Below are 18,268 nucleotides of genomic sequence, written 5' to 3'. Positions count from 1 at the left end.
ACGGAGGTGAAAGAGAGCTCCGTAGAGTAGGACCGGGCGTGCGTAAAAGCCATAATCGTTTTTCAAACCTTCTGTGTCACTCCAAATCCTTAAATCCTTCAAACTCTTCGTCCTCCGTGTCACAACAAAGCCGCTAATGATGCCGGTAGTACGTGGGGCCCTTCTTCATCTTCGTCATCCCGTGATCAATCTTTTTTTTTTGTAAACAACCGCCGCGCTGCTGACGTCACTTGAAATTCAAATTACAGTAATCCCTTACTACATCGCGGTTCGTTTATCGCGGTTTCACTTTTTTTTTTTTTTTTTTTTTTAAACTTTTTGAAAAAATTCACATAAGTCGCTCCTCATAAGTCGCCTCCCAACCCAAACTATGAAAAAAAACTGCAACTTATAGTCAGAAAATTATGGTAATCGATTTCTGGGTTAAGCCCTGCAGACTCACTGTTAAGTCTGTCGCCCACCCAACAAATATACAGTGAGTACATTACACATTAGAAGATTTTACAACAGTATTGGACCATTTTTACAATTTTATACGCATCCTGCATGAAAAACTGTGACTATGATTTTATAAGTGGCACGCAAAGCTTGCCACCTATGCTCATTCATTCTGAATGAAGAGCGCAATTTAATTCATTTGTCCACCTCTCTGAGTCAACGGCTTGTCATCTTAACTCTGCAGTGTTTGAAGCCCTTCGGTTCCTACTCACAGCTGCCTGTTGTGCTGAGGGAGTGGTGAGGCTCCTATCTGTGACTGGGGACCTCTCGAGCACTGTATGCACTTGTGAATTATTATTTTTCTACACCAAGCTTCAATATTTCAGACATATAACATTGTAAATATGGTTCAGTGTTGTAAAACTATATTATTTTAATTGTAAAAGTAGGAGATGGGCATATGCAGATAGTTTGTTGCTTCATCACTGTCGGACAATCAGATGACAATGACATGCCCCATTTTTCACATTTTCACGCTTAAAATTTGCGCACAATTTCCCAAAATTTCACTTTTCACTTCTAATTTCTACATTTTTCCACCGATTCAACCCATTCCAAGTTAAAATTGTTCATTTTTGCCTACCTATTCCAAAACTTTAACAACAACAACTTTACCAAGAATTCAAAATTTTCAATTCCGAAATTCACGCCAAATTTAACAACCTGAGTGGCGACGAACGGTGTCTATATGCTCACCCTAATCAGCGGGTAACACGGTGGTGGCGATCAGCGCCGATTACCACGCGTAGTTCCGTATTGGCAACCGGCCAACAGGGCGAGAGCGGAGACGTGACACAGCCACGCAAACGAAAAATGCACCCCGTTGCAGAAAGAGTTCGGACAGCACCAATGTGGGGGGAATGCCTCTGAGCAATGTGCTTTACTGAGGACAAATGCTGGGTGTGCGGCTGGCATCCGCACATGTAGAAAAAAAGCACTGCCGTCCAGGAATCGGGACCGCGAGCATGAGCGCTGATAGTGCAGGGCGTGCCTCTGATCAATGTGCGTCACTGCAGACGTGAATGAGTTCAAGCACAGGAGGCGGCATCTGGCCACACGTGAAGGAAGAAGCATCAACCAGTGCGGAAGGGGTGTTCCCTCTAAGCTGCGCATTTTTTTTGCTATGAGCAAAATACTACTATTGTTGTCCATACAGGGCATCGCTGCCAAAATAATAATAATACATTCTATATGTATGGCTAGGTCTGGTGCCACTGAACATTTTGAGTGGTTTAAAGTGGAAAAAAAACCCTTCATAAATGAATTAGTTATCACATTTGGATTGCAACGCCATATTTTGGGACAACATCACATAAATTTTGTGTTTTCAGAAAAATGGCCACTGTCAAAAAAATGGGCATGCATAAATAATTCTACTATCACCCTACAATCTGAAATACAGAGGAAAAATGAATTGTCTTTTTCTTTAGTGATATGAAAAAAACATGTCTGTGGTCCAGAATGTGCAAACACAATCTGCTGTAAGTGCCAGACTGAGGTAGGAAACAAAGGATGTACAAGTAAAGTACTAAATATTGAAAGTAACATATTTTCTCTAACCAATTTAAACCAGTTTTAGTGAATGTATTATTTCTTAGCTCGTTTGCCCAAAGAACCAGGAACCAGGACGCTGCTGCTCCTGTGACCCGACCCTGGATAAGCAGTAGATTAAGGATTAATGAATGGATGGATGGACTACGTCATTATCATGTGAATGTTAATATGGAAGTGGGTGCCATAAATTAAATGGATGTGAATAGTAAATTATTTAGATGAGATTAAAATATACGCTATTTTGAAACCTCAGATTTGATTCTATGCTTGGGTACAATATAGAGCCGGACTCTGGCCATTTTTAAGCCATTTTAAACCTAAAACGTGTCGGTATTTTAAGATTGCATATAAATAAGTGAGCGAGAGGCTTTGTAAAGCTCTTGGGAATGTGTATGATGTAGATACTGATATGTATCTCCATTCTATTAATTCTGTTAGACTGTGACTTGGTTTTTCTCCGACTGATGATGGACAGAGGTAGCGGAAGCCTCTTTCAAGGACGTTTATTATATACAAAGAAATGGACGGAGGGACAATAACGAAAGAGTGCCTAAGACAATGTGATGGGTGCTTAGGTCGAGGACAGAGACCTGACTGTGGTAAAATAAGGGATAGTGCCCATGTCGGCTAAAATGTACCTTGGTGACTGAGCAAACAATCATGGTGTTATAGTAAACTCAACACTCATATTAAAAAAAAAAAAGTTAAAGTTAAAGTCCCAATGATCGTCACACACACACCTGGGTGTGGTGAAATTTGTCCTCTGCATTTAACCCATCCCCGTGTGATTTTAATCCATCCCCTGGGGGAGAGGGGAGCAGTGAGCAGCAGCGGTGCCGCGCTCGGGAATCAGTTGGTGATCTAACCCCCCAATTCCAACCCTTAATGCTGCGTGCCAAGCAGGGAGGCAATGGGTCCCATTTTTATAGTCTTTGGTATGACCCGGCCGGGGTGTGAACCCACAACCTTCCAGTCTCAGGGCGGACACTCTACCACTAGGCCACTGAGCTTACATACACATATTACAAGATATTACTAAAACTGCAATGTTTTTTTCACCTCCACAATGTATAATATCTGCTAGTGACGCAGAGATCATAATTTTTGTTTATGTACTCCCCTCAATTATTGTAACGTATTGCAAACCCATGTTGAATATTAAATGTCTGCAGTTAGTACAAAATGTTGCAGCAAGACTCCTGCAAGACAAAAGTGCAATCATATTGCCTCGATAGACAAGTTGCATTGGCTCCCCCAGACCTCTTGTGATGTGATTTCAAAGTTGTGTTAGTTATAAAATATTACACAGCTTACCACCTCCCCATCTCATTGGTTTAATATGTACAGTCGCGAAACCTTTGTTCACAACACGTTCTTTTGGTGATTCTGCAAGCGAAAATAAGTCTACAGGTTCTAGAGCATTTTCTATTTAGCCTCCAGGGTTCTGGAATAGCCTATCCACAGAAATTAGAGCCGCTTCCTCAGTAGAAATGCTTAGAACTGGACTTAAAACTTACTTTTACACTCTTGCATTGAGTTGAACTACATGTAGGCCTATTTGACTCCCACTTTTTCTTTTTCTCCTACCCCCTCCTTGCTTCTTGGGGAGGAGGCTAGGTGAAATTTACCAAACTGGATGTTGCTGAATGGATTCTGCACCGACTGGCCAGGACATGATCTGAGGTAGGCCTTCATGGAGGTGCAGCCCTGAAGATTTCCGCATTGACCATCAAATCCGGGTTTTGAGGAGGACCCAGTTCCCTGAAGGTGTCTTCCTGCAGCACTTCATCTTATTAAATGGACTTTCATATTTATTGTCATTAACATTGTATATTGCATTGTGTTAATTGCTACCCACTTGGCATCCTTTGCAGCCTAGAAGTGGGATTTTCCCATTTATAGCCCCTTCTCAAGAAGTTTCTCATTCAGTTCTTCCTTGTCCTCCTGGGGGGTTGAAATCAGGCTATGTCAATGTATTAACTGTGGGCCTGTGAAGCCCTTTGAGTCTCGTGATTGTAGCGAATATGGGGTAATAAAAGATCAAATTGATTAAATCATAAACTGATTACAGTTAATTGGTTGAATAATTAATTATTTAGGTAATAGTGGCGGAAATCTACTGCCAGCAGTACAATCAACCGTCACAAGGGCACCACATTGTTTTTCTCTTTATAGTTTAAGAAGGTGTAAACCAGGGGTGCCCAAACCTTTTCAGCTCGCGAGCTACTTTTGAAATGACCAAGTCACAAAGATCTACCCACTAAAAAAAAATACAATTTTATATATATATATACTATATATAGTGCATCGTGGATTTTTTTTTTGTTTCACACACACACATTCACAGCATCATGTGCAATGAAGCACACAAGACAGGCAAGTGCACCCCTCCACCATCAGCGACTCCCCGATGGTCGCGGCTTTTTGCGGCGTCACTTGGAGCGCAGGGATTTGTCTGCCCATATGACATTAATGGCCAAAGGGAACATGTTGACCTGTGTCCTTGCAGCTGATTGGTTTAGCATTTCTAACTACACTTTATCTCAGCCTCCCTTACTTTATTCACTCCATCTGCGTCAACATATCAGCAGCATCTCAGACTTGCACTTAATTACACACATTCTATCACATCTCCGCTCCTCGATCGCCAAGCGGAGTAGAACTACGTGTCTGCTTGTCAATCCCGATCGGATCCTCCTGTTTGCCCGTCATAAAATTTTAAAAGTCTTGTGCGGATGCCCTCGCGCTGGGCAGCAGGGGTGCGACAGCCGGTCAGCACGGCAAGAGCAGAGCGGAGCCGTTGCACATTTACACTTTAAAATGATGAGCCGGTCAGCAAGCTCGCGTCGTGCAGGCATCTTGTAACACAGCGGGTCAGGCAAACGAGAATGAGGTGCCAGGCGTGCGTGTCAAAACAGAAAAAACTGTGAGGACTGACGATTAGCAGTTCCGTATTGGCAACGCGCGCCTCAGAGGTGTAGCGCCCAGGGCGTGTGATGCCATAGGCCAGCAGAACAAGAGCGGAGACGTGGCACGAAGGAAAAATGCACCGCAGTGCAGGATTTTGGACAGCTGCCGGCAATGAGCACTAAGCGCAGGGTGTGCCTCTGAGCAATGTATGGAGGCCCTCGCGCTGGGCTGCGTCAGCCGGTCAGCACCACAAGAGCGGAGCGGAGCCGTGACACATTTACACTTTAAAATGTTTCAAAATACAATGAAGTACTGAAAAATTAAATTTGTTTTGTGCAGGATGCGCTCACGCTGGGCCGCGTAGGCGCCTCAGTCGGCCAGCACACAAGAGCAGAGAGGAGCCGTGACACTTTAAATGTTTTAAAAAGTGTTTAAAATACAATAACGTATTTAAAAGAACAATAGAGTGTATAAAAATAAAATTATAAAAGTCTTGTGCGGATGCGCTGGGCCACGGGGTCGTGTCAGTCCGCCAACACGCAAGAGCAGAGAGGAGCCAGACACTCAGACACTTCATAAAAGGTTCATAAAAGTATTGTGTGTATTATTGTAACAATATATTGACTCATATTTATTTTCTTATTTATTTGAATAAATAAGAATCTTTCTGCAAGTCAGTTTGACTTTAAAAAATGTACAACAGTGTTTCAAAATACAAACAAAGTGTATAAAACTACAATAAAGGGTGTCTCCCCTGTGCCGGTTCCAAGCCAATGCAAAGGGTTGCGTCAGGAAGGGCACCCAGTTTAAAAATGTTGCCAAAAACTTCTCATGCGAACAATTTGGGAAAACAGATGGATTGCTGTGGCAACCCCTGAAGAGATAAACCGAAAGGAGCCACCACCACCAATAGATTAATCTAGGGAAGTCTCTGTGCAGAACATAATCAGATATTGATCATTCAACAAGAAACCATGTGCTCAAGAATCTTCTCCAAATTGATACATACACATTTTTTAATGGTTGACCAATGCATTTAGTACATTGCATTGCATACGTCCTGCTGGTTAGGGGAAAGGGGATTGGAATGTTGCAATGTGCGTGCCCAGGATGGGGGGGAGCGAGTTGGGATTATTGCTACATGATTAAGGGCTATAAAAATCAATTTGATTTGACTTATGCATGATGTCACAAGTGTAGTCTATCATTAAAATGTCAACAAACTCAACAAACTAAAAATAAATGTGCATTTCCATGGACGGATTATTCAAAATAAAAATAGTACCAATAAGAATACCGTTTTTGATAATACTGGACCGAGAAGCAGTATCAGTAAGAGTCATCATCATCGGTTTAAAGTCCGCTTTCCAGGCGCCGCTGGGTTGGACTGGATTCTCAATATGGCTTTCTTCCACCGGGGACGGTCCATGGCCATCTCGTGGTTGAGAGTGCCTATACTGAGAAAATTTTTGGAGCAAAACTTTTTTACAGTCGGATGCCCTTCCTGACACCAACCCAAGGGGAAATTGATTTTCTGTAGGGGTTGACTCCCTTAGCCCATTCCTCTCCCGAGGAGCCCACTGGGCAGTGGTACTATTTAACCCATAGTTGGGGGCTGGTTCGTGGGCACTAGGGCGTGTCCACACACCGGTGGGCCTGCGTGCCGCACGTCTAGGGGCCAAACCTCCTCCGAGTCCCTTGTAGTTTAGCCTGGGTCCGTGTTGTACCCAGTTACCATGTGTCGCCGCGTGGAGGCACTACATAGGGCTTGCTGTTAGAGAGGCTATGTACTGGCAGGGAGAGACTTACGCACTCGGCTCTCCCGTTCGCATACTGCTAGCCAGTGGTGAGGGTTGACAGTGAGAAGTGACATGCACTGGGCACTCCACCAACACACTAGACGCATCATAACAACCCGACTTGGTCTTATGAAGTCGTGGCACTCAGTATCAGTAAGAGTCGTAATATCTCTACCTTTTGACTTCCTCCTCTCAGCTGATGTGTGCGACAATGCCCAACATAAATTTCAGTTTCTGCTCCTCTGTCACTAGAAATGGGTATTGTTAGGTTTAACGACAATGGTGGGGATTGTTGTTTTTCCATCCACCCGCTTCCAGTCTTTTGGCCTTGGCGATCCCCCTTTTGCCAGGTTCTTGGCTGTTCTTCTCCTGCCGCTCTCCCTCTGGCACTTCTGCTGGTTTTATCTCCAAGTGTATTTCTTCTAAATGTTTTTCTTCTATTGTTGCACAACCGACCTGCATACATCCGCTTCACCCTCTATCGCAGATAATCCATTTCATCTTCCTGCCAATTTGTCATTTTGTACGGAATTACATGAAGTTTTGGGTGTAACAAACTGTTAGCGAGTTGATCATGCTGCATTTAGCAATTTCATTAATACTGAATTCGTTAATGTTCCCTGACTACTTCCATGCAAAGTTTGTACTCAACACATACCATTTATTTGTTTATTCTTTTCACATTCCATGCACTTACTTTCGTCACATTCTCAATTAATCATGCTTCCAACCATATATTTTCATTGTCAGGCAAAACATTTTCCTCTGTCCAGAACATTCTCCAATAATCCAAGGCGGGTATCTTGCGTCAGGCAACATATGACGTCACGTCAAGCATTAAGCAACACATAAGATATAATCAAGCATTCAGCATTCTTAGATGCCCTTGGCAGTGTCCATGATTTAGAAAAACATCAGACATGCATTGAACAGTTCATTAAGGGTCATCAAGCTATTCAGGCAATATACCAAAAAATATTTATTTGAAAGTGCAAAAAAATACCTATCACATCATGAAGTTATAAAAACATTTCTCATTACCACTTAGTCCATCACATATCAAAAAATGTCTAGTTATGTCTTCTTTATTCTTTATTGATATGCTTAAAATGTTTTATTCATTTAATGTGTGAATATTATTGTCTTATGTACTTTTTTCATTGAGGTGTCAGCATATGTCGAACGGGATCAGGAACTGCTTCAGATGGGCATGCCTCGAGAGCAGCGTCATCTTACAACTCGGAACACAAAGACGCTCTTAAAGCAATGCGACAGTGAGCGCCCGACGCGATCGGACAAAATTAAGCTCCCTGCGCACTCAGGTCCACTTGAATTTTGGAAAGTACATCAGGAGTTGAAAAATATTTTCTAAATTTCAGCGACGGCTCTGTCACAATAATGCAACCAGCGCGGTGCCGTTGCGCGGTGGGCGACGCGCTACGGTTGCGCGTTCGATGGTGCGCTGCAGTTGCGCGATCCGGCAAAAATGCGCAAATGAAAAAATGCTTAAAGTATTGGAATGGATTAAAAAAAATTATTATTTGTAATGGAAAAATAGATTCGGAATTCGACCGATTCGCTTCTCGAACCGCCTTCTGGAACGGATTGTGGTCGAAAACCGAGGCTTGACTGTATTATATTCACCTTGGTAGGCCACCAAGCAGGAATATTTTTGTAACAAAACTGTTGAAATTGAGTGATGAAATTAATGGTTTTGGTGTTGCTATACTGCCAAAATCCAGTAGTTTCCAGAGAGCTTTTCCCCCTGAGCTCCCTCCGGGGCGTTGTCCCTGGCCCCCTAAGGCCCCCAATAGGGGCCTGTGGGCCCTGTGGCCCCCAATAGGGGCCTGTGGCCCCTGCAGCCCCCAATGAGGGCCTGTGACCCACTTGCACAAGCCCACCCAGTGGCTTCCAGTGGGGCATGCGGCCCCCAGACCCTGGCTACTTTTCAGTGGGTTTTTTTCATTTACCGTTCTCATCCCTGATAGATGACGCGTTCAACGAAGACTTTGATTTATTTATTATTTATTCCTTGGACACCCTTTCAACGTAGACTCAGATTTATTGATTTAATACTTATTCCTTAGACTTTGAACGTGGCATTTCAACTCAGATTTATTTATTACGCACACGGGGCATGCAGACAGAGAGAGCTGTTTGTATCAGACAAACGGGTGCGGCGCATAATCAGCCCCACATGCGTAATAAATACATCCGAGTTGAGATGCCACGTAACTTGCGGATACCTCACTTCCGGGTTGACATTCACATTACTTAATTATTTTTTTTATTCTTAATTTTTTGTTATTAAATATTCACCGTAAAGACTCCCATTTTTGAGGAACTAAACGTGAACGTAAACTCACAGCAAAAAATTGCATATTTTAAAGTTGTTTAAATAGGTCTGTAGCACCCTTGGAGTGGTTTATGGCTATAAAAACTGATAAGCATGCGGTGCACCCTCAGACCTACAAAAATAAATTTAGTAGCTATACCCAAACATTCAAGATTCAAGAGTTTTTTATTCGCCATGTTTGAGCGTGCCAAACAAGGAATTTGACTTCGGTAAATCACACCCTCTGTTCAACATTTAGGTGACTAACAACACTCAGGACATGTGAAAAATGGCAAATATTCTCAAACATCCCCTGATCTTAAACTCCCAAAAGGGCAAGGAAAAACTCAAAACTCCAGCCAGGGGAAATGAGAAACCTTGAGAAGAGACCACAGATGGGAAGGTCCCTCTTCCAGGATGACCAGGCTGCAATGGATGCAGAGAGGACACATAGTACAAACAGTGTAGACAAATTCAAAAAAGGTGTGGAGAGCAGGATGTTATTGCACAGTAATGACTCTGAGACTCTAAGAGTGGTGTGAGTTCATCAGAGCAACAGCCTGGGGGAAGAAGCTGTCTCTGTGTCTGCTGGTTTTGGCGTACCGAGCTCTATAACGCCGTCCGGAGGGGAGTAGTTCAAACAGACTGCAACCTGGGTGAGAAGGGTCTGTAGAGATGTTCCTTGCACGTTTCCTGGTCCTGGACAGGTACAAGTCTTGGATAGATGGGAGGTTGATTCCAATGATCTTTTCTGCAGTCCTGATTGTCCGTTGCAGTCAGGGCTGTGGACTCGGACTCGGTCGGACTCGGTCATTTTTGCCGGACAATAAAAAAAATACGTTCAATTTTATTTTCATCATGCTGCTGAGAATGCGCGTAGGAATACTGTCCACAGCCCTGCTTACGATCAAGTTTGAAAAAGAACTTGACAGCATTGAGCGCTGCCGGCGTTTGTCGGCCGCCACCTCGCCAACCGGTCAAACGCGCATGCGCGTGAGGGGAAATCCCGCAAAGGAGGAGGGACAAACAGAGCGATTGGTTTTGCTGGCTTTTTAATGAATGGCGACTGTGACTACGGGGGCCCATTAGGTCCAGAAAAGCTGACAAGACGCTTGCCAAAATGGCAAGGAAAAAATGCACAGCTAAACGAATATATGACGATGAACACAGGACGTTTTTAACAGAGTTAAAGTTGTTTTTTGTTGAACGCTATGGTAAGCCATTCTGCCTGATATGTCGGACGTCATTGGCGCATTTAAAAGCTTCAAATGGTCAGCGCCACTTCAGCTCACTTCATGCCAATATCGATAAGGACTTCGCAAAAGGGACTGAATTTCGCAAGCACAAGTTTGGAGACTTTGAAAAATAGGTACAGTTTTTCAAAAAAATTACGAAGCACTCAGAGACTGTCACACTTGCATTGTTTCAACTGGCTTGGAACATTGCACGGGCTAAAAAGCCATACAATGAAGTGGAGTTCGTTAAAATATGCCTCAGTGACGTTATTGAATTTTATTTTCATCATGCTGCTGAGAATGCGCGTAGGAATACTGTCCACAGCCCTGCTTGCTTGTTATGAAGACAAATTTAGTTGTTGCGTGCGCGCCCGCGCCTGCCTGCCTGCGTACAAGACCCACAATGCCCCGCGCGCAGCCAAGATGGAAGAACCCGGCAGTAGCGAGAGAACAATGTTTTGCCTCTAGATTTGGGGGGGAAACCAGAAAATACCAGAAGAAGACTGTCCGATGTTTAACAGCGCTTCTCTGGTAAAAGTGATCCGGGATGGACAGCAGAGGACACAGAAAACACACAAAATAAGACAAAGAAACAGAGAGCGACTCACCGTGGCTGCCATCCGCGGCGCCATCATATGACGTTTATACAGGGAGTGAGCTCTGAATTTTTCAAAGTACAATTTCGGTCCATTTTGCAGATTTATAGGGCTCATATTTTAACAAATTCATCCTAAAAATGTTATCCGATCATTATCGAACTGGGTGTTTCATCTGAACTGACGCACATGGTTGCGGTTGATGCGTTGTTTACAAAGAATAATCATGCTGTTTTTAAAGGTCTTAATTTGGGCAAAAATTAATGATACAGACACATTGGAAATTGGAAGACGCAACAGCCCAAATAATTTTTTATTTTTTTTTTGTAGCCATATGCTAAAGGTAACAGGAATTCTGACATTTTACTTTATTTTGGAATTGGGCAGTGTTTCTGGCCTTTTATAGTAGTCATAGTTTAACAAACTTCCTCAAAATTAGATCGTTTTCAAACTTTGACTGTTTCATCAAAACATTTTTAACCATGCCCCCTCCACATTTATTTTAATAATATCCCCGTTTCTATATCTCATCGAGATCTATGAAAGTTGGGAGACCTATATGACAGCCCATGACCTACGAAAAACTCTTTCAGGGCCATAGGCTATTCTTTACAGGAAGTTGCTATGGTTAAGTACTACAAACATCCAAGTATCCCATTGTGTACTCCAATGTGGCCAGGGTTGTGATGGCCCTTTCTAGCTACTTGCACCTCTAGTTTTTATTTTATATTAATTTGCATCAGTTTTTTGTGTGATGAAAACAGTATTTGCTGATGATGCAGAAATATAAGCAATTGCCATGAAATATATTATTTTTAGGAGTATAAACATCAGTTTTTTGACCGATACGATATGCAATACAATTATTTGCTGGTAACGCAGAAATATAAGCAATTGCCATGACATATATTATTTTCACGAGTGTAAACATACCTTTTTTTTAACGATACAATATACAATACAATACAATACAATACATCTTTATTTACATAGCGCATAGCTGCAAAGGTAACGAGGTTCTTCTCATGTCGCAATGGGGACAACCACATAGACATTAAAAACAGTAAATTGATGCATAAACATAACATAAATTAATATACAGCAGGAGAACAATTACTTAGTCAAAGGCCAAAGAATAAAATGGGTCTTTTTTACATCTTGTAAAGTACACGTACCCGTGCAATATGCCAGAACTGGTTCCAGAGGGGGCCCTGGTTACCCGCATCCGGGCAAGGGATATTGTAGACCAATGTTTTTATTCATCATAAAGGGTATTGATATCAGAATCAGCTTTATTGACCAAGTTTGTGCATGCCAAACAGGGAATTTGACTCCAGTTGAGCTCAGTCTGTACAACAGTGGTTCTTAACCTGGGTTCGATCGAACCCTATGTGTTCGGTGAGTCTGTCTCAGGGGTTCGGCAGAGCCTCCGCTGTGGAGGTCCAAACACACCTGATTTATCCTGTACCGTATTTTTCGGACTAAGTCGCTCAGGAATAAGTGAAAAAAGTGAAAAAAAAACAAAAGTTGTTCCGGAGTATAAGTCGCATTTTGGGGGAAATTTGTTTGACAAAATCCAACACCAAGAACAGACATGAACGAGCAACAACAGGCTCAATGATAGGTATGCTAACGTGACATAAACACAAACGAAGAGCTGAGAACGGGCCTGATGTAACATTCAGAGTTATTCAAATAACTATTACATACGTAACACGTTTATAAAACCATCTATGTCACTCCAATTCATTAAACCCATTGATCGTCCTTTATGTAAACGATGCCGCGTATGCGCCGGGCCGCTGACGTCGGACTCGTCGTGAGCTGCAGTTCTAAATATTCCACAGACCCATATAACGATATATAAAGTATATATCAAATAACTATCATATAAACAACAATATTATCAAACGATCTGTGTCACTCCAAATCATTAAATCTTTAGTCTTTTGTCAACAACACCGCGCATGCGCCGCTGACGTCAGCCTCGTCGTTATTCCACAGATCTAGTATATACGTAACTACCGTATTTTTCGCACCAAAAGGCGCACTGGATTATAAGGTGCACCCTCATTGAATTTTTTATTTTAGAAATTATTTCATATATAGAGCGCACCAGATTAAAAGGCGCATAAAATAGAAGCTATACTGCAACAAATTGAGGTTGACTAGGGTTGCGGTATGCATCCACTAGCCAATAACCAATGAGCCCTCTGTAAACAATCGCGTTTCTCATACAATCTCCTATAAAATGATCAGAACTGACTAAAGTTCGATCTAACACTGGTACTGCTTACCTATGTTTCCCTTCCATATCGATCCGTAAATTTACTCGAAACATTAACAGAGCAGCCTGTTTTGACATGAAATAGCCTTGTGCGTATAGCAGCTATTATTATAGCATTAGCCACCCGCAAACTCCCATGAGCCTCAGCTCGCAGACCCCCATGAGCCTCAGCAAAGTGTAAACAATCGCGTTTCTCAAACGATCTCCTATAAAATGATCGGAACTGACTAAAGTTTGATCTAACACATTGGTACTGCTTACCTATGTTTCCCTTCCATATCAATCCGTAAATTTACTCGAAACATTAACGGAGCAGCCTATTTTGAAATGAAATAGCCTCGCGGGTACAACAGCTATTCGGTGACGCCCCCTGACCACAGTTGCCGTAATGTTGGGAAGCGATGCGACCTTGTAATTTACTAGTCGTACTAAAACGCACTGAAACATTTTGGCAGAGCACTGTGTACAACCAGTATGGATCAACAAATTCATCAATTGATCCATATATAAGGCGCTCTGCATTATAAGGCGCACTGTGGTTTTTTGAGTAAAATGTACGTTTTTAAGTGCGCCTAATAGTGCGGAAAATACGGTATATTGTAGCGTTAACAAAGTACCAGGAAAGACGTGGGTTTGGTAAATTATTTAACAAAACGAGTTCAACGAGCCAACAACTACAGAACTGTAACAATAAAAACATATACAAGTTGCTACACGAAATAAAATATATCAAATAACTATAACATAAATAGTTAACCGCCACACGGCCCCAAGCACCGGCGTGGACTTCCAGGCGTGTGGCGGCGTGGACTTCCATCCCTGGAGGTGGCACTTCCAGCCACGGAGGAGAGACCTCCGTAGAATAGGACCGGGCGTGCGTAAAAGCCATGTCCGAACCCCATCCACCGTCCCCGGACAGCCACCCGGCCGAGCGCCGGCCCCCGACTTCCATCCAAGGAGGTAAAAGAGAGCTCCCTAGAGTAGGACCGGGCGTGCGTAAAAGCCATAATAGTTTTTCAAACCTTCTGTCACTCCAAATCAGCCGCTAATGATGCCGGTAGTACATGGGGCCCTTCGTCATCTTCGTCATCCCGTGATCGAATCCTTTGTCCTTTATGTAAACAACCGCCGCGCTGCTGACGTCACTTGCAGTTCAAATTACAGTAATCCCTTGCTACAGCGCGGTTCGTTTATCGCGGTTTCACTTTTTTTTTTTTTTTTTTGAAAATTTGTGAAACAAATTCACATATAAGTCGCTCCTCAGTATAGGTCACCCCCCCACCCAAACTATGAAAAAAAACGCGACCTATAGTCCGAAAAATACGGTAAATTTGTGATAACGCATATCTGAACTACCATGATTTTCCATGCATAATGCGCAAAATTTAACTAATTTATTGTCCTAAAATCTGGGTTGCGGATTATGCATGGGTACAACAATTTTTGAAGAAAATCTCCCTCGAAATAAAACTTGAAATCACCTTTCTTCTTGTTTGTTGTCAATCGCGCATCGCATTCAGCCATCCTGCCCAACACACTTAGTTAGTAAAATTCATAATTGACGACACATCGTTTGATGCGATGGTGCAATCCTTGATGGTGTGTTATTGTCAAATATTGTTTGTTTTTTAATCTCCATCGCAAACCGGATATCATACGGAGGCCGCCATTACAGATGCGCAGAACGGATGCGCAAGACACGTCAGCTATATCAAGAGCGAGTTCTAAATGCGTATTACAGGTAATATTTTATTTCACAACACTTTGCCTTGTTCCTTTCTTCTCTGCTGTTCACTTCAAACACGCTCCATACGAACACAATGCTCTCGTATCAGACGCTTGCTCGATCACCTGCTCGTTTGCTGTCACAATGTACCCTACACAAATCTGAAACATTTCTTCGCTATCGAGTTTGCTAGCGCATGCGCGGTGATACTGACCGGCAGAATAACATCCGGTTGTTCCCGAAGATGATCTTTTTTCTGAAATAATTTTACGTTTACGGACTTAAGTAAGAGTCCAAATTTGGGTGCGTATTATACACGGGTACAGGCTTTTTTCCAGCATTGACATGCCATTTTTAGGGTGCGTATTATGCACGGGGGCGTATTTTACATGGGAAATTACGGTAGTCATGCAAAAGGCAACAGCAGAAGTCACACTGATTTGCTGGTGTGTAATTTGTTGTGCGTTCATGCATTATGTTGGTTTTGTTCTCTGAACAAGGTAATGTTTATGCATGGCTCATTTTGTGCACCAGTAAAAAACATCGATGTCTTGAATTTTTCACTGAAAATTTTTGATGAATGCGCATATGAAACTGGCGGGGATCGGTACCTCCAACAAGGGAATCATCCTGCTCTCTACGCTTTATTTTGAATTGTCTATATTCTGTGTACTATGTGTCCACTCTGCATCCATTGCGGCCTGGTCATCCTGGAAGAGGGATCCTCCCATCTTGTGGTCTCTTCTCAAGGTTTCTCATTTCCCCGAGTAGGAGTTTTGAGTTTTTCCTTGCCCTCCTGGGACTTTAAGATCAGGGGATGTTTGAGAATATTTGTCAATTTCCGCACATTTTCTGAGTGTTGTTAGTCACCTAAATGTTGAACAGAGGCTGAGATGTACCGAAGTCAAATTCCTTGTTTGGCATGCTCAAACATGGCCAATAAAATTCTTGAAATCTTAAAAGAACCACTGCTCAACAACATTTAAGTGACTAACAACATTCAGGTAACTAACAACATTTAAGTGACAAGAACAGGATGTTATTGCACTGTGATGACTCTGAGTCTCTATGAGTGATAGAGTGCAGCCTGGGGGAAGAAGCTGTGTCTGTGTCTGCTGGTTTTGGCGTACAGCGCTCTGTAACGCCATCCAGAGGGGAGGGGTTTAAATAGACTGTGTGGGGGTCTGCGGAGATGTTACTTGCACGTTTCCTGGTCCTAGACAGGTACAAGTCTTGGATAGATGGGAGGTTGGTCCCAATTATCTTTTTCGCAGACCTAATTGTCCATTGCAGTCTTTGCTTGTCTTGTTTGGTGGGCGATCCAAACCAGATAGTGAGGAGGTGCAGAGGATATACTGGCAGTGTAGAAGGTTTTCAGCAGCTCCTGTGGCAGGTTGAACTTTCTGAGCTGTCTCAGAAAGGACAACCTCTGCTGGGCCTTCTTCCAGACAGAGTTTATGTGGTCGGTCCACTTCAGGTCCCAGGAGATTGTGGATCCCTGGAACTTGAAGGTGTCTGTGGTGGAAATAGTATGGATGGATAGGATGGATATTGATAACATTAATTGATAACTTAAAAATTACTGTCAATGTGTGACCAGCCTCAATCAATAAGTCCGGCTTTCATTGCTGAAACTAGATCGTGGGGCGTTTTTTTTTCATAGTTTGGGTGGGGGGGCGACTTATACTGAGGAGCGACTTACACTACCGTTCAAAAGTTTGGGGTCACAAAATTGTTTGGGTGACCCCAAACTTTTGAACGGTAGTGTAAATATTATTATAATAAAATATTATGAATTAAATATTATAAATTATATCTTATATTTGTATAAGATTATATATAATCTATGAATATAAGTATACATATATATTATAAGATTTTTTACACAGAAGATTATATATATAATCTATAAATAATTATCTAAATAAATATATACACTACCGTTCAAAAGTTTGGGGTCACCCACAGCAAATTTTGAAAATTAAAAAAAAAAAAAAAAGTGTAACCACGATAAACGAACCGTGATGTAGCAAGGGATTATTGTAATTTGAATTTCAAGTGACGTCAGCGGCGTGGTGCGGCGGTTGTTTACATAAAGGACAAAGATTCGATTACGGGATGACGAAGATGACGAAGGGCCCCACGTACTACCGGCATCATTAGCGGCTTTGTTTGTAAGTGACACGGAGGACGAAGAGTTTGAAGGATTTAATGATTTGGAGTAACACAGAAGGTTTGAAAAACTATTATGGCTTTTACGCACGCCCGGTCGTACTCTACGGAGCTCTCTTTCACCTTCGTGGATGGAAGTCGGGGGCCGGCGCTCGGCCGGGTGGCTGTCCGGGAACGGTGGATGGGGGTCGGACACTGCTCCTACGCACGCCCGGTCCTACTCTACGGAGCTCTCTTTCACCTCCGTGGCTGGAAGTCGGGGGCCGGCGCTCGGCCGGGTGGCTGTCTGGGGACGGTGGATGGGGGTCGGACACTGCTCCTACGCACGCCCAGTCCTACTCTACGGAGGTCCCAGCCACCTCCATGGCTGGAAGTGCCACGTCCAGGGATGGAAGTCCACGCCGCCACACGCCTGAAAGTCCACGCCGGTGCTTGGGGCCGTGTGGCGGTAAACTATTTATGTTATAGTTATTTTATATATTTTATTTCGTGTAGCAACTTGTATATGTTTTTATCGTTACAGTTCAGTAGTTGTTGGCTCGTTGAACTCTTGTTTTGTTAAATAAAGAGCCATTTACCAAACCCACGTCTTTCCTTGTACCGTATTTTCCGCCCTAAAAGGCGCACCTAAAAACCTAAAATCTTCTCAAAAGCCGACAGTGCGCCTTATAGTCCAGTGCGCCTTATATATGGATCAATTGATGAATTTGTTGATCCATACTGGTTGTACACAGTGCTCTGCCAAAATGTTTCAGTACGTTTTAGTACGACTAGTAAATTACAAGGTCGCATCGCTTCCCAACATTACGGTAACTGTAGTCAGGGGGCGTCACCGAATAGCTGTTGTACCCGCGAGGCTATTTCATTTCAAAATAGGCTGCTCCGTTAATGTTTCGAGTAAATTTACGGATTGATATGGAAGGGAAACATAGGTAAGTAGTACCAATGCGTTAGATCGAACTTTAATCAGTTCCGATCATTTTATAGGAGATCGTTTGAGAAACGCGATTGTTTACACTTTGCTGAGGCTCATGGGAGATTGCGAGCTGAGGCTCGTGGGACTTTACGGATGGCTAATGCTATAACGATAGCTGCTATACGTATCAGGCTATTTCATGTCAAAATAGGCTGCTCTGTTAATGTTTCGAGTAAATCT

At 42.8% G+C, this 18,268-nt stretch overlaps 1 protein-coding gene across 3 annotated transcripts in view; it reads left to right on the top strand.

Annotated features, from left to right (window-relative positions):
• The window catches only part of ube2l3b (ubiquitin-conjugating enzyme E2L 3b), a 97,570-nt gene that overhangs the window by 70,839 nt on the left and 8,463 nt on the right, over positions 1-18,268 (top strand). Inside the window, exon 4 of one of the 3 annotated variants that reach the window (XR_005098838.1) lies at positions 3,665-3,819. The exons of the other annotated variants lie outside the window; for them this stretch is intronic. The gene's annotated coding sequence lies outside the window, so the exon portion shown is untranslated. The remainder of the gene's footprint in view (positions 1-3,664; positions 3,820-18,268) is intronic. 3 annotated transcript variants of the gene reach the window in all.

Source organism: Syngnathus acus, chromosome 9, assembly GCF_901709675.1.
Source record: "Syngnathus acus chromosome 9, fSynAcu1.2, whole genome shotgun sequence".
NCBI lineage: Eukaryota > Metazoa > Chordata > Actinopteri > Syngnathiformes > Syngnathidae > Syngnathus > Syngnathus acus.
The sequence above is the reverse complement of the archived record's forward strand: the minus strand, read 5'-3'. Positions and strand labels throughout refer to the sequence as shown.